The sequence below is a fragment of the Taudactylus pleione genome, unplaced genomic scaffold, assembly GCF_031769625.1.
Source record: "Taudactylus pleione unplaced genomic scaffold, aTauple2 ptg000202l, whole genome shotgun sequence".
Classification (NCBI taxonomy): Eukaryota; Metazoa; Chordata; class Amphibia; order Anura; family Myobatrachidae; genus Taudactylus; species Taudactylus pleione.
In genome coordinates, this window is record NW_028284604.1 from 5,320,469 (window position 1) to 5,346,482 (window position 26,014).

The 26,014-nt window shown below is 44.9% G+C and overlaps 1 long non-coding RNA gene across 2 annotated transcripts in view; it reads right to left on the reverse strand.

The window, feature by feature from the left end:
• The window catches only part of LOC148518097 (uncharacterized), a 33,357-nt gene extending 28,431 nt beyond the window's left edge, over nt 1-4,926 (reverse strand). Inside the window, exon 1 of one of the 2 annotated variants that reach the window (XR_015879225.1) lies at nt 4,500-4,926. This is a non-coding gene — a long non-coding RNA (uncharacterized LOC148518097). Of the gene's footprint in view, nt 1-2,628; nt 3,288-4,499 lie in introns of those variants that run through there. The other variant, XR_015879224.1, reaches the window with a different exon arrangement.
• Between the last annotated feature and the right edge of the window lie 21,088 nt (nt 4,927-26,014).

Consider the following 26,014-nt stretch of genomic DNA (forward strand, 5'->3'; position numbering starts at 1 on the left):
TGGATAGCAGAAACGATTTTGTGGGATCCTCTATGCCATGTAGTTTAGAAAAGTAAGCGATACCAGACAGCGCCGCAGACATAGCAGCCTTAGAACAACCTCTTTCATGCCAGTTCCAAACAAACTCTGCCATACGGTCATCAACCGTCTTACCTCCCTCACGTGTGGAAGCCAAGAAACCCTGCCAATTGTCCCAAGCTGCCGTGTAGGTCCTTAACGTGCCAGAGACTTCATTGCGAGGCCTTTGATGCCGACACGACAATCTGCCATACATGGGAGGGGCAGTTTAAACCATGAATAGAAGCGTAAGGAGCGAGAGAACGAAACCTGTCCCACTGTAAATGAGATAAGGCGTCTGCTATCTCATTAGACACTCCCGGAACATGCTGTGCCCTAAACTCAATGTTCCTCCGTAAGCAAAGAAGCGTCAAGTGCCTCAACAACTTCAAAGACAACGGAGATTCCGCCCTCTGATTATTTACTGCCTGAACAACACCCAAATAATCGCACCAAAAAATTATCCTCCTATTACAAAGCCTGTAAGCCCATAACTCAACTGCCACTACGATGGGGAAAAGTTCTAGGAGCAGTATGTTCTTCGTAAGGCCCAAAACTCCCCAAACTTCTGGCCAAGGCTCCGCGCACTAATCCCCTTCAAAAAAGGCGCAGAAACTGATGGAACCGGACGCGTCAGTAAATAGTTGAAGCTCTGAATTATCTACTGGGGCCCAGAGCCATATCCGAACACCATTAAACTCGCGCAGGAAAAGCAACCAAACTCGAAGGTCTTCCCTCAAATCTTGGGATATTCGAACGAGGTGATGGGGCCTCTTGACACCCGCCGTGGCTCTTTCGAGCCGCCTACAAAAAACCCGACCCATGGGAATGACTCTACAAGTGAAGTTAAGGAGGCCTAGCAACAACTGCAACTGCTTCAGCAAGACTTTCTTTGACAAAACAAACGCTTCAAGCAACTCCCCCAAACATCGCACCTTTTCAATCGGCAAACGGCATAATCCTAGCACAGTATCTATTTCTATGCCCAAATACGTCAAGCGTGTAACCGGACCCTCCGTCTTGTCCCTGGCAACAGGAACACCTACCACTGTGAACAAGGCCTGCAAGGAAAAAAGCAAATCCTCACAAACCTGGGTATCCGCTGGCCCCACCTGTAAGCACCATTGCAAAAAGGAGCTAAAACATTCAAAAAAGGAACACGAGATGGAACATCCCATCGGCAAGCATCTATCTACATAAGAGCCCCGCAACTCTAAAACCCATGTACTTAAAAGATTCGGGGTGAAGGGGCAACAGCCGAAAAGCAGACTCGATATCCACCTTGGCTAAGAAAGCCCTTCTCCCAAAACTCTGTACTATATCTAGAGCCTGTTCAAATGATTGATAAACGACCCGACAATCCGATGGATCTAGCGCGTCGTTGACCGACCCTCCCTCGGGGTAAGAATGATGCTGTATCAACCTAAACTTACCCGGTTCCTTTTTTGGTACGACCCCTAAAGGCGATATGCACAAACCTTCCAATGGTGGGGACTTAAAAGGGCCGCACATGCGCCCCAACCCGATTTCCGCTTTAATCTTAAGTCGAACCACTTCCGGGTGTAGGCATGCCGACTTAAGATTTCTTTTAGACACAACCGAGACCTCCCGTGTCACTGGTAAACGAAAACCTTCACTAAACCCATGAAACATAAAGGCTGCTTCCTCCCTGAGAGGATAACGAGCCAACCAACTCTTCAACGCCCCTAGGTCCACCGGCAAAGGTGCTTTACCTAACACCGCCCCGCGACTCATCGGGCTGATCACCTCGATTTGTCCTTCCACCACCGGTACGCCCGCACTCTTTAGCCGGGTGCCCGCTCCCGCAGAGCATGCATATGTGTCTATACCGACAGCCCGACCCTCTATTACACTGCGCATTATTATATGCGTAGCATTTTCCTCTGCCGGCTCCTGCACCGCCTGGGCGGGCCGGAAAGGGCTGTTTACGCACTACCAAGGAATCTGAAGAAGCACGAGGCAGCTGGTTGACTTCCAGCCACACCTCTACGTCCTTCAAGCCAAACTGAAAATTTGCCTGCCCCTCCTGCTTTTTCCGGAATGTCTCATCATATTTCCGCCAAGCTATACCTTTGCCTGACGAGTGCATGCCGTGCACCATATGCATATACTTGAGAACATTCATGTACTCAGCCGGGCGTGACTCAAGGTATGAAGCTGCGAAAACGAACATCCCTGCTTCCCAATTCCGGAATGAACGGAAGCTTTCATCCGCGCCTCTACCAGCTGATTTTGCCCGATCTAAAGCCGTTTTAGCATCCGCTGTAATGGAAAACATGTCCACGAATTTCCCCTTCCTGATCCTTTCCCTAACCTTAGACCGCAAACCCCTAAGAATGGCCGTGTTCGCGCAATGCACCATATCCCCCGTAGCATCTGGGACCTTAGCTGCTGACACTGTGCTGGTCTTTTTGGGACTCCCCCGTTTCCCTTTAATCTTGTGTGCTAAGTATCGCATAAGCTTACGCGGCCTCTCTGATGAACTTGCAGAATCGCTAGAGTCGGTGGAAGATGAGTGTGTGTTGTGCAATGTGGAAACAGCGTTCTCACCAGAAACTGCCGTCGAAGGACCAGCCACTTCTTCCCGAGTGTTCGCCAAAAGTCCCTCGCTGCACGATGCGCCCACCATGACTTGACTCGCCGATGCCATCTCACTGTCCGTCCGCTGAATCTCAGCTGCCCGATTGGAATGCTTCCCAACTGCGACCTGAGAACTTGACGTAATCACAGGTGACTCAGACTGCACATCAACTCCCCCCGTGGAAAGGGGGGCATGGGGGGGAGGGGGAGGTGGCAGGGGTGCATGGACAGTTGCAGGTGGCTGAGGGGGCGGGGGGGGGCGGGGTGGGAAGGGGGGGGATATGCATGGGCTGGGAATATGCCACAGAAGTTGCCGGAAGAAGGGCGAAAGGTGGCGGCAGGGCATGGTAATACGGACCGAACCCTTGCGGAAGGGGGGCGGGCCCGGGGGTTAACGCAGGGAGGGCGTACTGGAACATAGTGGGGGGCGGGGCCTGGTGGAGCCTGATGGGGGCAGAAAAGTAAGGTGCTGCATTTGAAAAATGGGGTGGGCCGTAGGGGCCGGGGGCGGTGAAATATGGTGACCAGCTGGGCTGCTGCGCTGCTAAAGGGTTGAATGCAAGGGGGGGTTGCTGCATGTTATAACCACCACTCATAGATGTGGGGGTGGCGATGGGCAATAACAAGCTGGGGGGGGCACTTAGGGTACCAGACCTAATGGACACTGCAACTGACGCCACGCTGCAGGGGGAACCCTGGTGGCTGAATAATAGAGGTGAGGGCTGAGGAGGAGGGGGCCCCGTCGCTCCAGGGGTAGAGGGGGCTGAAGGGGGGGATGCTGAAATGCACAGGGCCCCCTGTGCGGGATCCAGGGCTAAAATGGCCGCCGCAACCCTGTGGGCGGGGCCAACCGCCGATGCAGGGAGCGGGCTGGCCGAGGCAAGTGTGGGGAGAGGCGCTGGGCTACGGCCGCCCGTGCTGCTTGCGGCGCCGCTGGAGAGCCAGGCGGCCATCAGTTGCAGAGAGGCAGCGGGGGAGGTAAGGGAGCGGGAGCCGGCGGGGGGTGCCCGCGCGGGTACGCGGGCAGGTGCAGGCTCGCGGCCTGCAGCGTGGTGCGGCCCGCGTCTGGATGGAGGGGGGCCACGGATGTAAGGGGCCTGGAAGCCTCCATTAATCGGCGGGGAGGGGGCGCTGAGCGGCGGGGTCTGGGCATTATGAAAAACAGGAATGAGTGAGGAGGGGGGGCAGTAAAATCAGGGGACAGAGGGAGGGGGGGGCTGAACACAGCAGGTGGATGAGATGTTAAACAAAAAAGGGGGGGTTGGATAGAAGGAGCTGGAAGGAAAGAGGTGAGGGAAAAATAAGAATAAAAGAGATAGGTAAGATGTGAAATAAAAGAGAAAGAATTAGACAAAGATATACAGCTATGTAAGACACTATATGGATCACTTAGCCAGCCTGGTTTGAAGAAACTGAAAAAGAGGGAAATGGCTCCTCTTACCAAGGAATATTTATGGGTAATTTGTAACCTCCCACAAATCCTATGATAGGCTTATCTCATCAACTGACCACTACCTAACCACACCTTACCCAGCCTTAACCCTTAACTAACTAACAAATTTTAAATATCAAACAGGATGCTTATCTATCCTCAAACTTAATTAAGTATTCGTATGCATTAATAAAAATACAAAACTTCTCTAAGATATCTTGACTTTAATCACATCATTTTTAGGAAACTTATACATAGGTCTGAGCGCTAAGACAGAACTAATATCTGTTTATTCACACATATGTAATGCCCCCCCCTCCACTCCTCAGCATTTCACTGCCTCCTAATCCTTCCCCCCCTCCCCCAGCGACTCTCCGCCTCCTAATCCTCCCATTCCCCAGTGACTCACCTGCAGTGTGTCCCTCCAGGCAAAGGCAGCTCCTCCGTGCCTTGGTTCTTCAGGCTGCTCCGTGTTCTCTCCCCTGCGTTCCAGAATGCTAGGCGCAGCTTCGATGACGTCATGCGGTGCACCACACAGGCATTCTGGGAGACAGTGGGAACTAGAAGGAGGCGGTGGTCATCATTTCGCCGCTGGATTAGCCGCGGCCTGAACACTGTCGGTGATTAACACTACAGGCTGCACTGTCAATCACCTACAGTGTTCAGGCCGCGACTACAGCACTGGCGGCGCCGGCGGGCAGTGCAGCGGCTCTGCTTTGGTGGACAGCGGCGGGACTCCGGACACGGCGCCCTTTCAGCTTGGCACCGTACACGCTTGCGTACCTGGCGTAATGGGCCGGCCAGCCCTGGGGAAGAGACAAGCTGACACACACTGAGGTACAAAAGTTCTCACAACACAGGGGTGAGGGGAGGAGACAGAAGCTGTCACAACAAAATGGGGGGAGTTGAATAAGAAATGGGGTGGTGAAGAGCTGTCATACACTGGGGGAGAGGGTAGGACTGGAGACAAAAGGGGGGGGGCTCTGCTATCAGCAGGGATGATGGGTAGACAGGCTGTTGCACACAAGGGATGGATGAGGAGAAAGCCTGTCACACACAGGGAAGACGTGTGAGGAGAGATACTGTAGGTTTAGCAGAGGGGCTGAGAGTTAGGGGAAATAAGATGTCACACATAAGGTGGAGGGGAGGGGGCACGTGGTATGGGACTCCGAAAATATCAATTGCAGGAGAGACCATGAAGTGATTGGGGGAGAGGGTAGGAAAGGGGACAGGCTGTCACACTGGGAAAGATAGAGGCTTGATGGTGGGGAGTGGAGACAAAACCTGTCACACATGGGGCAGGAAACACGTGGGTTGGGAAATAATAGATATAACAGGGGCAATGAAAGACAATAGTGCACCAGGGGAGATTATAGGATATAAAGGCTGCCATATACAGGGAATGGAGGAGGTTGTCATTTACAGCTGAGAGGGTGACAGGCTGTGGCTCAATTATAACAGAGTAAATAAGCTAGCACACCAGGAGAGAGAGGGGGAGACACCGAGACAACCTGTAACTTGCAGGAGAGGTGTGTGTGGAGGGGGGGGGCGGAGGGGTTGTGCTGCTGTGATCATCTGCAGGGGGGGGGGTGCTCCTGTGATCGTGGGGGTAGGGGGGAGCGCCTGCGGGGGGGCTGTTGTGATTGCGGGTGGGGGGGTGGGGCACCCACGGTGGGGGGGTTGTTGTGATCGTGGGGGGGGGCACCTGCAGCTTTCTGTTGTGATCACCGGGGGGGGCCTTGTGTTTTCACAGGAGGGTGTCTACCTGTGATGTGCAGCACCCACGGAACCAATAGCTCCGCCTCCAGCAGAGCATGTGCTGCTTTAGAGACACTAGAGCCCACCTCTCCCTGACTACATTGCATTTTTCACTGCGGCGGTGGCCATTTTGGGTGAGATTTTATCACAAGTGGTGTCCCTCGGCCGGGCAACTCCGCACTGCAGTCAAATCAGCCCATCTTGGCATTTGCCAGTATTGCCAGATGGCCAGTCTGGCCCTGCTTCCAGCTGTGCAGAAGAATGCAGTATACAGTGGTGTATCTTTAGTGGGTGTAGGATGAGGTGCACCCATGTATTATACTCACCTCTATGGAGTCCTGCGTCAGTGCTGTATGAATCACCAGGAAAATGGAGCGGCAGCTCTGGGACTGGCCCCACACCTCTGTGGGAACATGGAGCACTACTACGCCCCGGCTCATAGAAAAGAGGAGATCATAAATTGCCTGCACCATAATATGTCTAGCTAGTAAACAGATGACAATCTATCCTGGTGTACTACAAATTTAAGACAAACCCTGCCACTACATAATAAATTTCATGGTTTGGGAGGGCAATAACCAGCGATATGCAGCAGTTTCAAACCAGCCCCTAAAATGCGTGAATTGATACATTTACCTTTAAGGGGGAGATGTATTAATTCCTAGAGAGAGATAAAGTGAAGTTGCCCATTAGCAAACAATCATTGTAACTGTTATTTATCTAGCTAGAAGCTGTTTGGTTATTATGGGAAACTTCACTTTATCTCTCTATGGTTTGATACTGTATATCTCCCCTTGAGTGTGTTTTAAAATTCAAATATGGTAGTTTAGGAGGTGACCTTGACAAGATTTGCAACCTTCAATATTTTGATCATAATTTAATTTTACTATAAATATACAGATTTGCAAAAGTAAGGATAAGCACTGAGAATAACTGTTATTTTTGTTTGTCTAAAACTAAGGGCGCTCGCTCTGAATCAGGACGGCATTATTTTTTTTTTGAGCGCCGGCCTCCTGGCTGCTCGCTAAGCTGTGGGTGACCACCCAGAGCTTTTGCGAGCGGCCAGGTGATGGTCGCGACCATCGCGACCATCGGGCTTGCAACGAGACCCTTGTGGTAGGGTCTCATCCATCGCAAGCCCCAGTGAGCTTCCGGCTCTAATAGAGCCGGAAGCTCACTACTGAGGTCACTTCCAAATGGCAGGCGTTCCTTCGGGAGCGCCTTCGTTTGGCCAGCCACCCCCCCCCTGCCCTCCTCCAAAACGGGGCGAGCCGAGCTGTCAATCAAAATCGACAGCCGCCTCATTTTGGTGCGAGACCCGGAGTGCCCGTCGCTTGTCGGGTCTTGTGCATGCACACGCCAGCTCCGGCATGCGCATACGCAGTGAGGGACCATCGACCTCGCTCGCGAGTGGGTCTGAATCAGGCTCTAAGAGTGCTATTCAATTAGGCTCAATAACTTAGCAGGCATGAAAACGGGAGGTAGCCTTGGGTGATCAATTAGGCTCCCTTTTTCACCCGATACCTTTGTTAAAGCCAGTTAAATTGACATGTTAACACAGGTTAACTGGTGTTAACACACAGAATCTGTGTAAAGTTTGTGGATTCATGCATTAACAGGGTCGCAGCACCCGTTAACCACCGAGTCATCGCAGATTTTTTTTTACTGCTTGTGCAGTGGTGAAAATAATTCCCCAATAAGTTCTGTACTTCAAGGCTAATTGAATATCTCTGAAGGATCAATTGGCCCACAGTAAATTACCATGGCTAATTGAGTTCCCCCTGAGAGTACCCAAACACATAAGAAATATTCATAATTAAATAATAAAACATTTGTAATAAAACTCTGTCTCCAAACACTTTAAAAACAGACAGTTCTAACCATAGCTATTTGGATAGAATGTAATAGACTGTAAATTAATGACGACTTTAAATTCTGTGATTTTCTGGCGAATATGCCCCCAAGTAGACATATGTAATACGCAACAATTTGTACAGGTGAGAAACTAAGCTGACAGCACTGCCTAAGCCACATTGCTAGTGGCTTAGGCAGCGTGGCGTGATTTTAATAGGCCCCTGTTATTCATCATCAGTATCAGTTCTCTAATACCCCTTTCACACTGCCAGCAATAGTCCAGGTTATTGCATGTGAACGTGTAGCTACTAGCAACCCGGGTTACTGTGCAGTGTGGACAGGGCCGGTACAAGGTTTTAAGGTGCCCTAGACAAAGGTTCACTATGCCGTCCCTGCTTACCCCAAACCCTCCGCCTAGCCCTAGACCCTCACAAACATATCTGCTCCAGCTCCCTAATAGTACACTATCGCAAGTCAGACTGCATCTGCGAAAAAAATGTGTATGCAGACTCAAAAATCGCAAATTACAGCCAAATTGCAAAGCCGATGCAAAGATAGATAGATAGATAGATAGATAGATAGATATGTGACGGATGGACAAACATGGGACGGACAGGCGACAGACAGACATGTCAGACATGAGAGAGACAGACATGGGACAGACAGACATAAAAGAGACTTGGGACAGACAGACATGGGACTGACAGACATGAGAGAGACATGAGACAGGCAGACATGGGACAGACAGACATAAGACAGACAAACATGAGAGAGACATGGGACAGACATACATGAGACAGACAGACATGAGATAGACATCAGACAGACATGGGACAGACAGATATGGGATAGATAGCCATGACAGAGACATGAGACAGACAGATATGGGATAGATAGATAGATAGACAGACAGACAGACAGACAGACAGACAGACAGACAGATAGATAGATAGATAGATAGATAGATAGATAGATAGATAGATAGATAGATAGAGTGGTGTAACTATAGAGGGTGCAGAGAGTGCGCTTGCTATGGGCAGTGCCAGATTAAAAATGGGGCAGATGGAGCTACAGCTCCAGGCCTCCACATAAAAATAGGCCCATCAACATGACAGCATGATTACCTGCTGCCTAACTGGCCATACATTGGGTCATGACGTGACCAACGCACCCGCGATGAGAGGAGCCTGCACCTGCTGCTGGATCTAGTTAGGTCCAGTCAGTGGCAGCGTCAACGTGTGAGGAGAGCTGACGACATGGACTGGAGTGTTGCCCAGCGGCCAGCGTGAGAGTTAAGTACTGCACAGCATAAGGGGCACTACTAGGGGCATTACTGAGGGCACTGCATTAGTGATATTACGGGGGGCACAACATAAGAGGAACTACTAGGGGCATTACTGGGGACACTGCATAAGGTGTACTACTGGGGGCACTGCATAAGGTGCTTTAATACAGGGGGCATTGCATAATGGGCACAACTACAAGGGGCATTGCATAATGGGCACAACTACAGGGGGTACTGCATAATGGGCACAACTACAGGGGGCATTGTATAATGGGCACTGCATAAGGGGCACAACTACAGGGGGTATTGCATAATGAGTACAACTACAGGGGCACTGTATAGGGAGACCTATGGGTGCCCAAGGAAATTTTGCTATGGGGCCCCCATACCTCTAGTTATGCCACTAGATTAATAGATAGATAGATAGATAGATAGATAGCCCCCAGCAGCAGCAGGGAGTGGTACAGATGTGTTTGCAAATATATCTGCAGGTGTTAGATTACATTTCTGACAACAGGCATATGGCACTTACCACCTTCAGTATGAAGGTGCAGCTCAGCCTCTCATCCCAGCACAGGCTCCTCTCTTTCTCTTCTAGGGGGTGAGCTACTCTGTGCCTGGCTGGGAGTGAGGGAAGGGGAGGGGAGGAAATAGCAGGGACAGGGGACAGGAGCTATGTTACTAGTAAGACAGAGAGCAGGGGAGAGCAGTGACTGCTCCTGCTAACACCAGCAGTTTCCAGCAGCATGATGAAGATGAAGGATGTTATAAGCTGATTCAGTGGCGCCTTCTAGTGGCCAGCGCCCATAGGCAGCTGCCTAATGGTAGCGCCGGCCCTGAGTGTGAAAGGACCCAGTTGAAATAACCAGGGTCAAACGACTCAGCATTTCAACCCAGGTAATGAGCAGGGTTGAACAAGGGTTCACCTCGTGGTGCAGTGTGAATAGGTAACCCGAGTCGATGCGGCCCGGGTCCCATTCACAGCATTGGAAGAGCCGGCGCTTGGAAATGGTCTCACCTCCAAGCGCCGGCTCAGCACTTGATGTCGGGGACATCATCGACCTGGCAATAAGCTGGGCCAGGCCGCCAGTCTGAAAGGGGTCTCACCTGGGATGGATCCGCATGCAAAATCTCGGGTGTGATCCGGGTTGGCAGTGTGAAAGGGATATAACATGCGGCCCCATTTCCTAAGTTAACCAACCTAATACTAGAATGCAAAAGTTGCCATCTAAATGGATAATGTGTGTGTATGTGTGTTATTATAAAGGTTAAAATTATATTATTTATATTTAATTAGAAAACATTAGAATACATTGTGTTTTCACTCCACGTTTTTCTTTCCCCCCAAATACAGTGTGCAGAGTCGTGGCTAGTTATTCCAGCTGTCACATGTAATAAACTGATTTATTTCAATATGTGCAGTATGTACCTGGAAATCTTATTTAAAGCGCTTCAAATAACTCACAGTACTTGAAGTATATATGTGTATATAATTGGCACATGCAGCAATTTATGTATATAAAGCAGCTATTAGTGCTGGAGAACATCCCCTGATGAAAATGCACAGGAGAGCAGTTATCCATCCTGTTGACACATTTAGCAGATCAGCTGCTTGATCTTTGACTCCATAATAGATTTTGTCTCCCATATCAGTGAAAATATAAGCTATTCTCACCAAAGAAGGTTAGTTCTGTCCTCAGAGTGTTTCACATTTTCCAGCTCAGATAAGCTTTTCAAAGTCATTTATTTATGTTCAATTTTTAAACCCTCATTAATTTAAGATACTAGTTGTCAGTTTTACACTGTGGGGGAAATGTATCAAATCCTTTAAAGAACACAAGTGGAGAAGTTGCCCATAGCAACCAATTACATTGTACCTATCATTTAAAAAAAAAATGACTAGATAAATGATAGCTAGATAGCTGTGTTACTTTCCATGTTCTACACTGAACTATATGAAGTATGGTGTGGAATCCATGGATAGTCTAGGGCTATATAATTTCCTGATAATCATATCTACTGTATTATGTTTATTGGTATGAGCTACAGATTTGTCCTCATTCATCTATCCATTTTGCGTCTCATGTTGCCATATGTATTACACAGTTTAGACACTCTGCCATGGGTAGGGATTACTGGACTTTCCTATCTATTTTGTAACTTAGCGTCTATCACATCGTACTGTAGCTGCATCTAAAGTCACTGTATGTGTTGAGGAGTAGTATTTTTTGTCACAATGGAGTTGGCATAAAAGCACATATTAAGCACAACACTGTGTGGTGGGATATATACACTAGCCCAAATAAAAGTATCCAGATTTGCAATTATTTTTATTCAGATGAATTTAGACTGATAGATCTGGTCCAATAGAGAATTCCTTGATTATCTTGAATTTGTTAATAGACACATGTGTATAGTATATTGTTGATTTTTATCTGCACCATATTAAATGTTTTAATGTATTTGAATCCAAACCATCTACTTTTAACTTAATATTGTTTTTAGCGACGGTAACATTTTGATATTTATATACTCTTCTATTGTAAGGGGTTGACTTCCCCTGTACTAGCTGCTCTCAGAGAGCGCTTTGGCCCTTTATGAGAGTCTTTCCTTTGTATGGTGTCATTGCCTAAGCAGCAGTCATGAGTTGCTTCTCTAATTTTATGGATAGGAATATGAGAAGGCAATACTACTGATCCCAATGGGAAGGGTCAGTTAAGAGTGTACCTGAATCTGACAAAACAGATATGTTTCGGAATTTTTATAAATTAGAGGACTTACTGAAAGCAGAGTCTAGATATTGGCTAGAGAGTGTCAATTTACAAAAGTATGTAAAGAACAAGATGATCCCTAGAGGATTAAAATAATTCAAACCCTCAATCTTTCAAGATGATGCAGTTTATCAGAAGGAATGGGATCAAGCATTAGATTATTGTTCATTCATATTGATGAATTTAATTGTCAGATACAGGTCCTCTAAAGTTCAAATGATTGAGAAAGAGATAGAGCAATTAAAAGAATCAATAGATCAGTATAATACACAAAATGGTTTTGAGGAGAGCGACAGAATGGTAAATGATAGAGTTATCAAATTTGAAACTCAACTCATTGAGAACAAACAGAAGAAATTTAGGAGGGATCTTGAAGCAAATACAGTGAGAACCTATAGGAACAGACAGAAAGAGATGTACCCCAAAAAAGGAGGAAAAGAAAGAATAAGACTGAATATATTTAGCCCAACCGATCTGAATATAATAAAAGGGACCATAGAGGGTCGAGCAACTTTACCTATCAGAATAGATTTGCCCCCCTCATGAGAATTAGGGATACCTCAGAGACTAGGACTCCATACAGTCGGATACCTGAGGATCCACATTATCAAGATACATTAATATCCTATACATCAGAAGGGGCTACTAGACAGATTAGAGGGAGGGAACAACCCAATAATGTGTCTTTGTTTAGGGTCAAGACCAAAACAAAAGAGGGTGACATTGCCATATCAATCCAATACATAAGAGGCACCCCCAAAAGATGGAGAGATACAAGCCTAGTGGTAGGAGAGGAGGTAAATGTAATAAAGAGAAACATAAGAAGACTAGAATAGACAGGACTATTAGATCTGGAGATCTTCCAGTGAGGAGTATTTTAAATATCTCCTCTAAAAAACTGGTAGATTCACAATTGTTTCTGCTTAATAAAGGTCTTAAGTTTTCACCAACGAGCAAACCAAATATTTTTGATCTTTATGTGGACCTAATTCGGTATATACGCACCCTCTGCCGCAAAAGATTCTTTGCCAACACACCTGAATTAAGAAAAAAATCCCTTTATACCTATCGTACTCAACAGCACAGATAATATTTTATTATGCACTCTTGAGGAACTGTGAGAAGAGACTATTGGCGATAATGAATTTAGAACAGAAAAGATACAATTATAAAAAATATACGATCTTAAGAGAGAGAGTCATTCTTTTAGGAAAAAATCTGAATTTTTCCCTATAAGTGCTAAAAGCAGTAACATTGAGGCCTTTTATAAGATCACATTAGAAGATTTCAAAACCCTGTGTCTACAAAAACAGGGCAGTACTAGACAGTCGTCCAAACTGTCAAGAGACGAAAAAAGAGCTTTGAAATTATTGTTGAGAGATACATCAATTATAACAAAAGAAGCGGACAAAGGTGGAGCTTTGGTGGTCCTGGATCGGGTTGAATACATTGCAGAAGCACACAGACAACTTTTGGATACTGCATTTTATTCAACCCTACAGAATGATCCTATGAATAACTATTTAAAGGAACTAAAGTTACTATTGAAGTCTGCAGTGGACTCGGGGGGCCATATCCAGAGAAATCTACCGATTCCTGCTCCCCTCTTTTCCCACTACCCCAACTTTTTATTTTCTTCCCAAAATACACAAATCACTCATATCACCTCCTGGTCGACCAATTATATCTGGTATTAATTCACTTACTTCTAATTTATCCTTTTATCTTGATTCTTTTATTCAACCCCATGTGAGGTCTCATTTGAAAGACACCACTCATTTTTAAAATTTGATTGAGTCACTAGAGTGGAAAGACACCTATGCCTTTCTTACTATACATGTAAGTGCATTATATACCCATATTTTGCATTATAAAGGTTTAGAAGCCATTGGCAAATGACTTACTAAGGACGTTGACCTCACATTGGAACACAGAAAGTTTATTCTTGACTGTATTTTTTTATTCTCTCTCAATTATTTTCTTTTTCTCAACACTTATTATTTACAGGTAATGGGGATGCGGACCAGGTTTGCGCCCAGTTATGCCAACCTATACATGGGCGACTTTGAAGATGAACATGTGTGGGGAGGTAGCTGGGGGCAAACCTGGTCTTCTATGGCCATTATATAGATGATCTTTTTGTTATTTGAAATGGGGATCTTTCATCTGCCACTTCTTTTGTCAACACTTTGAACACTAATTCTTTTAATTTAACTTCACGTATAGCAGGAATCGGATGGATTTTCTGGATGTGACACTTGAGACACAAGGAAAAGAGATCATCACCTCCAACTTTACTAAACCTGTTAACACCAATGCATATTTACACTATAGGAGTGCACCCTATGTCCCTTGGAAACAAAATATACCCAAGGTACAATTGATGCATCTCCAGAGAAACTGCACCTCTTTAGGGACATTTTCTATACAAGCAAAAGAAATGATAAGTGCCTTTAAACAACGTGGCTATCCCGAAAGACTATTAGAGAAAGCCTATATGAAATATACTCTATGAATAGACAACATCTCCTTGAAAATAAATATAATCAAAAAAGGTACAGACAACAGAAATCAATAGATGATGGAGAAGGGAGTTGACCTATGTATGCAAATTTAATAACAACTTTAGGGAAATCAAAGAGATTGTAATACGTAATTATATATTTCTTAGACAAGATAATGTGTTGCAAAAACTTCTATCTACACCACAAATTACCTTTAGAAAAAATAGATCCCTAAAAACACTTCTAGCGCCTACACATTTAAGAAGTAATAATAACGATAGTTGTCTGAAAAACCTGGGGTGGCTAATTGAGAGACCCTCAGGTTTTTTCATGTGCGGTAAACCTAGATGCACAATGTGTACACATATGATAAGAAGAACCACGGAGGTTCATGTACCCTCCAATGAGGAGATATACAAAATAGCCACTTATATTAATTGTGACTCAAAGTTTGTTATTTACGTATTAAGCTGCAAATTTAATATTTATTATGTATGCCAAACAATGAGACCACTGCGAGTCACCGCAGGAATATTATCAACCAGAATAAATTACATAGTGTCTCACATCATTTTGTAGAGGCACATGATGGGAATCCTGCAAGTTTGTCTATCATAGGAAAGAGGTGGAATTAGGTACAACAAACTTTGTTGTAGAGAAGTATACTGGATGCTAAAATGTAATTCTTTGCATCCTGATGGTTTGAATGAGGCGATAGAGCTCAATTTGGTTATTCAGTAAAAGGATTAATTTTAGATGATGTGGGGCAGATGTATGAAGGTCTGTGAAGTGATAAAGTGGAGAGTGATAAACGACCAGCCAATCAGCTCCCAACTGACATTTTTCAAACACAGCCTTTAACATGACAGTAGGGAGCTGAGTGGCTGGACGGCTATTACTCTGCACTTCATCACTTTCTAGAGCTTCATACATCTGCACCATGGTGACATATGGGAGTGGATGTATGCACATTATGTATATGTGTGTATACACACACATATATATATATGTATGTGTATATTGGAGGAGCTAGGTATGCATATTAAGGATTTATTCTGACTCTGGAGGATGTGTTTCTTGTAGGTGAGATGGGAAGAATTTATGATATTAACAGTATCATCATTCCAAAGAAATCCCCGCTGGATGGACTTACATGTTAGTGTGATCATGTCACATATTTACTATTTTTTCATTATTATGTATAGATTAGGAAATGTATTTGATGTGGATTAATATCCCTCCGTCGGAATGAAGATGGCTTTATAGTCTCCAAAATTGTTTATATCGAAGTTCCATGACAACAATTTGAAACTAATAAGAGACCATGGACATGTCTCTCCGTACACATGACTTACAACGCTGTATAATCGGGTATTCTAAACTCTTGCCCTACTAGCCTTATCGGAGCATGTGATGCACTCGTCACATGACCGGGAGTCCGGGGGACAAATAAGATGGTATACTCTGCACATTTAGACAGTTCCGGGTCATGTGACCAAGACGTGTCACGTGAACATAGCTATTGTGAATAAACTCTAAAGGTTAGTTTATATGACAATATTGTTTTATTCGATTCAATGGTATATTGAGGAAAAGTAGGATTGCCTAAAGTAAAAGGTTTCTTATGTTTTATATGTGTTTTAGTAGATGGTTTGGCAATTGTATTTAACAAATCACATGTGTGAGCAATTTGGTAATTAGCAACCAGGTATATAGGCCAATAGGGACCATTGAACATATGCTCCTTGTCATAATGTGGCCTGGGATTGGCCGCTACTCACCTCTGCGCCAGCGTCCTTGGGCTTAGGTGTACAGACGCTGGGAGTGGAGGTGAGTGATGACTAAGTATTCTCCCCCGGGTCTGCTAGGGCTTCCGTGCGTGGTTTCTGGGGAGCCGGGCATGGGCGCAGCCATGTTGGTCCAAATCATGTGACTGGTCTCTCCCAATGGTAGTCCTGTGGTCACTCAGCTGATCCTATTATCCAATTACCAGCTACCCAAGGGTATTTAAGTCTGACTCCAGGTACAGGAAACTGCTGTTTAACTTCACTGTTCCAGTGATTGTTATGCTCTTTGGTGTTTTCCACAAAGTATCTACAGTGTGTTGTTTCAGCCCTCACACTGACCTCCAGTGCTTCTTGTATTAGCTCCCATGCTAATTCTCAGCGTGTTACTTCAGCTCTCTCACAGAACTCCAGTGTATCTTGTAAATCCCTGTGTTGTCTTTTAGTGCGCTGCAACAGCTCTCAAACTGCCTTCTCTGTGTTACATGTGTTAGCCTTCAAGCTGATTACTAATTTAGCTGACTAGCTGCATCCCTGTGTTTACTTCACTCCTATAGTGGTTTCTACTGTGACTGCATCTCAGGCTCTGTAGTGTCTTATACCAAGTGCTGGCTACCATCGCCACTCAGCATCTCATACCAACTATTGAGTACCAGAGCCATTCAGCATCTTATATCAACTACCAGAGCCATTCAGAATCTCATGCCAACTATCGATTACCATCGATTCTCAGCATCTCATTTCAAGTGCTGACTACCATTGATTCTCAGTGTCTTATACCAAGTGCTGGCTACCATTGCCACTCAGCATCTCATACCAACTGTCGACTAGCAGAGCCATTCAGCATCTCATACCAAACATCAATTACCATTGATTCTCAGTATCTCATTTCAAGTGCCGATCGATTACCATTAATTCTCAGTGTCTTATACCAAGTGCTGGCTACCATCGCCACTCAGCAACTCATACCAACTATCGACTACCAGAGCCATTCAGCATCTCATACCAACCATCGATTACCATCGATTCTCAGTGTCTCATTCCAAGTACTGATTACCATAGATTCTCAGTGCAAGTGTGCGATTGGTTCTCTATCAAATCTCAGTACATCCCTGTGTCTATAATTTCCATGTTTATCAGTGCAAGTCTGCTTCTGGATTATCTCCAGTGACTATCCTGATTCTAATGTCTTATAGTGTTTACTCATCTCTAGGGTTCCTAGTATTAATCCGTAATATATACAGTAGTCTCTGGTCTTTCTGCCACTCCCAGGTACCTGTCCAGAGGGCCACGACCTGCTCACTTGGTGCAGCGAAACCCATATCCCATCTGGAGAAGTCACTGGTGAAGACCACCAAGTGCCTCTGGGCAGGTCTAGCCAAACCTGGGTTTGGCCGCTATAGGGAAACCTAGCACTGTCATTCACCTGCTTGTTTCCTAGCCACCCTAACCCCCTGGCTTTTTCCCATACAGTTCCTGATAGTTTGAATAGTCCAAAACATGCAAGCCAGTGGGTTACAGGATCAAGCAAGTTTTCTGGGATTAATTTCCCAAGCGAAAGCTCATGAGACCCTTCTGCAACTCATTAATCAGCAACTGCAAGAATTTTTTATCCAATTTAAAAAAAAAATTCAATTTTTGCTACACTATTTCCAGTTGCTTTACAAGCCCCACCAGTGAAGTCTCCTGTGTCTGTTTCTTCAGAGTCACAAGTTTCATGTACACCTGCAGCAGAAAATTCTTCTAAGTCTACCTTTTAAGTGTCCTCTAACCTGGCAATTTTCTGATACCAGTGTCATTAAACATCTTACAAGTTTTTCCCAGCTAGTAGAACAATTAAAACATCTTCTCCCCATAATTTTCAAGGTTTATCTAAGTCTTTTAGTGCTGCCTCTGATTCAGTTACCATCTCCTCCAGTCAAGATAGTGTGAGGTATCAAAGTATCCTGAGCCCTAGGCTCACTGAGCTTGAACACCAGGGGCACTGGGAATTACACCTTTGTTTATATTGTGGTGCTGAAACCCCCAAGGTCTGGACTTTAGATTCTTCCCATCAATTATCGGTGGTTCCTGATTCTCTAGTTTCAGGCGAGGAGGTGAAGTCTACCGAGGATAAGAAAATTCAAGTTTTCAATTGGGGTCCAGTTACAAGATGTTATTACCCTTGTTGGGGTAATTTAGAAAAAGTCTCTTCTCTATGATGGTCAAAGAGGCATTAGTGTCTAGTGATTCCAGTCCCAAACCAGACAAAGTCTGTTCCATACCCTGTGCTAAGAATTCATATGATTCTGTAGGTTCTGGAGGGGCAACTATTTTGCTGTCCACTGTAGGAAAGTCTGACGTCACTACGGCAGAAGAAGCAGTTGTGCTATCACATTCAAAGGAGCAATTTACCTTGCCTAAAACCAGTGTCCTACCTGTGTTTCAGTACCAATAAGGGTACGCTGTACTAAAGTTTCTAGGGGAATTCTCAATACTCCTTGTCGAAGCTGAATAATTGGCTGAGACAAGTTCAGTTTAAAATTTAATCGCTGCGACGCCATCTTGCGATTGGCCGCAAGACGCCATCTTGAAAATGAGATCGCAAGACACCATTTTGCGAATGGCCGCCTAAGCGCCATTTTAGATAAACTCACATTTTAGTACATGTGGCGATAATACTATTAGCACCATGTGATTGCATCTTTCACCAGTTCTCATACACACATTAATACGCACAATTGCGCTGCTAACTAGTCGCATATTAGCGAATGCATAGGACTTTGTATGAAACCACTGTTTTATTAGCTTTATGCGCACGCATCTGCCCCAAGTTAACTAGCTTCCTTATATCAAACCCCGAATACTCACACATTACATATTCACACATAAGGTTTAATAAGCTTTAAAGTATATGATTTAAGTTGGTTCAGTTAGTTTAAATGCTGAGAAATAAAGATATTTGATAACTAAGGTTTTATACATGCTAAACAAGCCATGTTTGGTTTTGTACTGATGCGTACTCTTTCCACAGTATTCCGGTGTTATCGGTGGGGAGATCGCATCATGCATTCTCGAGTTATGGACCGCAGAGGCTTCAAGGAACAAAATGTATTAACTGTTAGGATGTTACAGGGGGCGGGAAGGGAAAGACCCCCAGCTGTTAGAGGCAGGGAGAGTCTATTTGAACCAGCCTGTTAAATGCTCTGTAACAGATGCTTCTCCCCTGGGAACCAATGACATCAGCAACAAACTTCTCTATTGTCCTGTCTATTCTGGGGGTTATAAATATGTGTTCTCAAATGCTGGGTTCTTGGTCTTCATGCTGAATGCTGAATGACGAGGGGTCTCTTGCTGATGGCTATCTTCGGGTACGGAAGCGCTGCGTATGTATACTGTACTTGGGTCTGTATAATTCCTTTTGCGCCTAAATTGTGTCTGGATCAATTGCGTGTAACTGTCTGAAATTTTACTTGAATAACACTTGTGCTTTGGAATTACAGATTCCAGGTCTAAGTCTTTATTTACTGTATGACTGCATACGCAAATTAGCGTCATCCTCAGAAGGTATAGGCAGGTTATCAGAAGGTATAGGAAGGAGTGCATAGAGGTTCTGATCCAGTATCGTTAGTTGGGGGCTCGTAGTGAAGTCACTTACCTGCTCACATGGTACATACGGCTATCAATATTTCAGCAAAGGGTGGAGTGGCCACATGCAGGGTTTGCCTGCAACCGCTTTGTGCTGAAAAATCGCTATCTGTCTCCGTGTGAATCAAGGAAGCTGATTAGAATCCAGGGACAAGAGTGGAAAAAGTTTGTTTTCCTCTGTTGATAGAACCTTACGTTTAAAGGGGTGCCACAGTACTGAGTATGCGGCTAAGTCGCAGGTTTGCGCATAGCAAAGACGCACTTTTGTGTACGCAGCTAAAAAGTCATTATACGGTTGTGTGGTATTTGCATTATTGTGTATGCGGCTGGTCGCACAATAGCGTATACGCACTTCCCGTTCTGCTGCCACGTGTTTGAACAAAGCCGTTGAGGTTTACATTATTTTTTAAATTAAATTTTTACCAATATCTGGGTTAACGTTTATTTTTCTGCGCAGGAAAAAAGTGTGTAACAGTGAATATTTGTTGAACAAAGTTAAGGGTATCGTATGATCCTTAAGGGCTAGGTGCAAGGGTTAGTCTAGCCGCTCGGTAAGTAGCTTTACCGTTCTATATACAGTAGCAGGTGTACATGTTGTCTTTGTTGTAGAGAGGTGCGTGGGAGTAGCCGACATATAAACTTCCATAGGTGTGGAAGTTGCTTTACTAAATCTTATCCGGGTGTGGAAGTTGCCTTTTTCAAATCTTATCCAGGTGTGTGGGCGCCGCCGACTTAAATCGTCCACAGGTAAGTGAAAGTATCTTGATTGTCTTTCACCAGTTTAAATCTTTATTGGAAAGCGTAGGATTTTGTCTCAGAATGGGAGCCGCGCAAACAGTAGGGATGTTAGACAATGATGTGCTGCTAATGGAGGCGCCGATCGGATTGGCCCGTCGTATTATGCATACTAAGTACGGTACTTGTGCAATAAGGTATTGTGATTTATGGTTTAATATGACGAGGAAGAGTGTTTGACCGTTTCCCAGAATTGGTAGTTTTGATAAAAATGTGTTAGATAATGACCGGGTTCACATCGGTCTGATGCGCACCCGAGAGAAAAAGGTTAAATATTTTGAATGTTTAAAACTGTGGAAGCATGAAGGGGATGCGTGGCTTAAAAATGTGCAAATGACGCAAACTAGCGTCGTGAGCACATTGCCAGAAAATACATCCGCGGTGCTAAATTGCAATATGGGCGAGCCGCAAAATGTCGCGCCCGTGCGTCAAGGTAGCGTAGTGGAGAGTATTGCCAGCAGTTCACGCTCACCCCCTCACCTTACGTGGATGGAGGTGCAAGTACAGTTACAAATAATACCCATAAAAATGTAACAAGCAACTTGTACCCTCTCTTAAGCAACTATAAAGAAAATGTTCATGATGTGGATGATGAGCCTATTGTAATGTCTGCCATTTCCCATGCTGTACAAATGATAGATGCGGCATCACCACAATCACGAGTGGTGCCGCCATCTCCATCGGTAACGGCAAGGGAAGTGTTAATGCCCTCTGCACCCGTAGAGGAAGTTGTTCATACCATATGCAGCTGCAGCAGACTAAACCCCCAGCTAGGTAACCAGGTCAAAGGTAGCAGCGCTACTGGTCTGCATCCCATTCGGACAATAACTGTTCCAAATGGAAATGCAGATGCAAACGGTATAGTGCCCACGAGGGAAGTAGTAATGCATTGTCCTTGGACAAGAGCAGAACTAAATTCCATCATAAATGATTTCCCCGATCCCAAAAAGGAATTAGCCAAATGTCAAAGATTTTTGAGAAATTTGGGTAGTTCACATGAACCCACTAATAAAGATTGGCGTGACAAAATTTATCACGGATTGTGTATTGGATGGTGACGTTCCCTTAACAGACCAAGTAAACCAAGGTAACATTTCCCGCATTGTAACTCAATTGGGCATATATTTTCCAGTAGTAGTTAACTGGAACAAAATTTTCACCATTAAGCAGAAGGAGAGTGAAACTGCAGAAGATTATTGCGATCTGGCACTGCAGGCTATCACCCAGTACACTGGGATAGAGGGTATTAAAGATAGCACTCACCACCGGGGAATGATAGTCACGGTACTTGTGGACGGTCTGAAAGAGAGTTTGAAAACTCAGGTTCAGACCTCACAGCCTGGCTGGCGGGGACTCACAATTGATACCCTCATAGAAACCGCCATCGAACATGATAAAAACATCTCCAAGAAGAGAGAAGCCCAGAGCGAAAAACTAATGGCTGTCAGTATACAAGCTCTGGAGGGAATGACGGTAACATCACAGCCAACAGACACACTTGCACACACACTCACTTCTGAACAAGTATGTGCTCTCATTAACCCCACGCAACAACAAATACAACTCTATCCCACTAACCTGATGCAACCACAGGTCCCATACTACCCACCAACTTCTTATCCCCCCACAATACCCTTACCCTCCCTATCCTTACCCATATCCACAACCTTTACCCTCTGCGCAAAACCTCACAACAACACATGTATTCACCCAATACACGAATATGTTTTAACTGTAAACAACCAGGACACTTAAGTAGAAACTCTACAGTAAAAAGAGTAGGGACCCCACATCAGAGAAGACCTGGATATCCCCATAAGGGAAATGCACAGAAGCCAGCAAGTGTCCAGCAGGCACCAGCTCCAATTGTGGCTGTAAATGCTTTATTGGAGAATGGTAGCCAACGCTAGGGGTCAGGTCATACCTGTAGTCTACAGATAGTCAGGTTAACGGGAAGTACTAGGGAAGAACCGGTCATGATGGTTGATGTAGCTGGTACTGAATATACTTTTCCTGTAGACACAGGAGCGACCAGGTCAGTGATAAAATCTCCCATTAATTTACAGGTGACCAATGAGACAGTACCAACAATGAGTGTAACAGGCAAAGTGGAACATTATCCTTTAACAAAGTCCACAGAGGTTACTATTGGGCCATTGCATACCAGGCATTCTTTTCTCCTGGCTGCTGCGGCTCCTACTAACCTGCTGGGCAGAGACTTGTTATATAAGATGGGATGTGTTATATATTGCACCCCTGATGGTGTATTTTTAGATATCCCAGAGAGAGTGGTATACGAGGTGCGGGATATGTTAGACACTCCTCAAAGGATAATGTATCACTCTACAGTTTTAAATGAAACTCCATCACAGGTAGATGAAATGTTGTCCCTAATTCCAGATTCCCTTTGGACTAAAGATGGGCAGGACACTGGATTAATGGCAAACGTAAGCCCCATAATGGTAAATTTAAAAAGCGGTAGGCAAGCTCCAAAAATTCCCCAGTACCCACTAAAATAGGAGGTAGAATTAGGGGTTTTTCCAATAATTGAGCGATTATTGCAATAGGGAATTTTAGTTCGTACAGCTAGTGTAGCCAACAGTCCCATCTTCCCGGTGAAGAAGAGTGGTGGGAGGGGTTATAGGCTGGTACAAGACCTTAGAGGTGTCAATAAGGTAGTAGAGAGCCAATTCCCGGTAGTGCCAAATCCAGCTGTCATTCTGATGCAGGTCCCACCAAATGCAACCCATTTCACTGTCATTGACCTCTGTTCTGCTTTTTTCTCTGTGCCTCTCCATCCTGACTGTCAGTATCTATTCGCATTTACATACAGAGGTTTACAATACACATGGACACGGTTACCCCAAGGTTTCATAGACAGCCCCAGTATTTTCTCCCAGGCATTGCACGACTGTTTACAATCTTTTCAACCTGCCAATGGATCTGTTCTAATTCAATATGTGGACTATTTATTGCTATGTTCTGACTCGTTTATGTCATGTTTGAATGATACTAAACTTTTGTTACTTCATCTCTCACAAACAGGACACAAGGTGGCTAAGGACAAACTACAGCCATGCCAATCCAGAGTAAAATATTTGGGACACTGCCTAACCCAGGGGTTATGACATCTTACAACAGACAGAATCCAGGCCATACAAAACATGACACTGCCGCAGAATCAACAGCAAATTCGTACCTTCTTGGGAATGTGTGGATACTGTAGAGTGTGGATCCCAGGTTTTTCTATTTTGGCCTTACCTTTACAGGAATTAGTCTCTTCCTCAAAGCCCGATCATGTCATACACACAGAGGAATCAGAGCAGGCTTTCCTTAATCTTAAGGATAGTCTGACAAAAGCTCCTGCATTGGGAATACCCGATTTTGAAAAACCTTTTAATTTGTATTTTACGGAAGCCAATGGTTGTGCTGCAGGTGTCCTTACACAAAAACATGGTTATGCCAGTAGCCCCGTAGCATACTACAGTGCCCAATTGGACACTGTGGCAAGATCACTCCCCACCTGTTTGAGAAGTGTAGCAGCTACCGCTCTATTGGTGAGTCAAAGTGAGGACGTAGTATTGGGCCATGATATGATTGTCTACACTCCCCATGCTGTATCTGCTCTGTTGAACTCAGCTCAAACCAGACACATCTCCTCGGCTAGGTTCACCAAAAGGGAACTAGCTCTAATTGCTCCTGCAAATATTACTGTTAAATGTTGCAGTACGCTGAATCCAGCAACATACCTACCATATGTACAACATGATGTACAAAGGGTGGAAGGAGAGGAGTTGCTGGCGGGAAGTGAGTTCGGCAGACATAATGATAAGCACGATTGTATGACATATCTGAATCAGACCTTTACTGCTAGACCTGACATACATGACACACCTTTAGAGAATGTGGATGTAACTTTTTATACGGATGGGAATTGTCAAAGACAAACAGACACAGGTGAATTATGTACAGGTTATGCTGTTGTAAATGACGCAGACATCATAGAAGCTAAGACCTCCTCATTCAGCCCAGGTGGCAGAGTTAGTAGCACTGACTAGAGCATGTGAACTGGCAGCAGGCAAATCTGCTAACATTTGCACTGACTCGAGGTACGCGTTCGGGGTGGTGCACGATTTTGGGGCTCTATGGCGTCTGAGAAATTTTATGACAGCAGCAGGCACACCAGTTGCACATTCCTGACACATAAAACATCTTTTAGAAGCAATCCAACTGCCCAAAGTTGTGGCAGTCAGTAAATGCAAAGCCTATACATGTGAGGATGACCCGGTGTCACTGGGCAACAACAGAGCTGATGAAGTTGCAAAATGGGCAGCAGGGGTAAAAATGTTTTCTCCAACTGAAACAATTATGTCATTTCAAACAATTGATATGCTGAAATTAATTGAGATGCAAAATTTGTGTTCAATTCAGGAAAAATCCATTTGGAAGTCCAAGGGATGTGGGCAAGAGTCCTCTGGGCTCTGGAGGGATGGACATGGTAAGCCAGTAGCCCCCAAAGCATATTACCCCAGCCTGGCTGAGGCAGCACACGGCCTGACTCATCTGGGTAAACAGGGTATGTGCAAGTTGGTGAGGGCATGCTGGTGCGCACCAGGTTTTTCTTCCCAAGCAGAAAAGATAGCAATGTCCTGTCTGACCTGCTTGAGAAAGAACATAGGGAAAGCGATCCCTACCGAACTGTCCCACATTCCACCGACTGATGGACCTTTCCAGGTGATACAAATTGATTTCATCCAATTACCACCCTGCAGGAACCTTAAGTATGTATTAGTGTGGACAGACGTATTTTCTAACTGGGTTGAGGCCTACCCAGCGGCCACTAATACTGCTGCGTTTACTGCCAAAAAAATAGCTCAGGAATTTGTATTATGGTACGGTATCCCTAAAATCATCGAGAGTGATAGGGATACCCATTTCACAGGTGATGTTTTTAAAAATATGTGTAAGCTGATGGGTATTAATAGCCGACTACATACCCCCTACCAACTGCAAGCCAGTCCCAAGGTAGAGAGGATGAACGGGACTATTAAAAATAAACTAAGTAAAATCATGGCAGAGACTGGACTAGGATGGACAGAAGTGTTACCTTTGGTCCTACATAGCATAAGGACCACTCCTAGACCTCCTCTGAATCTGTCCCCATTTGAAATATTGTTCGGTAGACAACCTCATTTGATTATAAGTCCACAGGAAGACCTGAAGGGTAACAACGAGGTAACTGTAAAGTATCTTATATCAATGAGTAAGCAGTTAAAGCAACAGCAGCAGAAACTGAAATTGTTGTCTGATATGCCTGAAACTAACTGTCATGATGTTGAACCAGGAGAATATGTAATGATCAGAAATTTCTTCCGTTCAGGTTGTTTGATCGGTGGGAGGGTCCTTACCAGGTGCTGATGACAAGTACTACATCTTTGAAGGTGGCCGAGAGAGATACCTGGGTCCATTCCACTCACTGCAAAATGGTCAATCAACCGATGGAGAAACAAGTCGGAGACAAAGCTGATAGCGTGGACCTGTCAATC